Below are 492 nucleotides of genomic sequence, written 5' to 3'. Positions count from 1 at the left end.
GACTTATTGTTATTGGGACCACAATTACACAAAACCAAGCAGTTACCAGCTACTCTGTCACAATTTTTTTGTAGCTGAGAGGTCAGATCAGGAAAGAAGCAAGCATGCAGACTTAGAACCAACTACAAATGCAGAGCTGAAGCCAATGAAGACACATCACAAAAACAACAGTCACAGTAACAGTGTAGACAACACTCCCATGGCTGAGAGTCACTGTGAAACTGACACAGGGAGAAAGACTTTCACATGTGAGGTCTGTGGAAAAGCCTTTAAAAATAGGTACAGCTTGAAGAAACATTACAGAAGTCATACAGATGAGAAGCTGTTTGCTTGTAAGTCATGTGAGAAACGTTTCAGCTATACAGGCCAGCTAAAAGTCCACATGAGAACTCACACAGGTGAGAAGCCGTACTCTTGTAACACATGTGGAAAAAGATTTTCTCACATATCAACAAATGAAACGTACACAGCAATCCACAAAGAGGAAAAGCC

Source organism: Stegastes partitus, unplaced genomic scaffold, assembly GCF_000690725.1.
Source record: "Stegastes partitus isolate 25-593 unplaced genomic scaffold, Stegastes_partitus-1.0.2 Scaffold1816, whole genome shotgun sequence".
Taxonomy (NCBI): Eukaryota; Metazoa; Chordata; class Actinopteri; family Pomacentridae; genus Stegastes; species Stegastes partitus.
Note: the sequence above shows the minus strand (reverse complement) of the source record.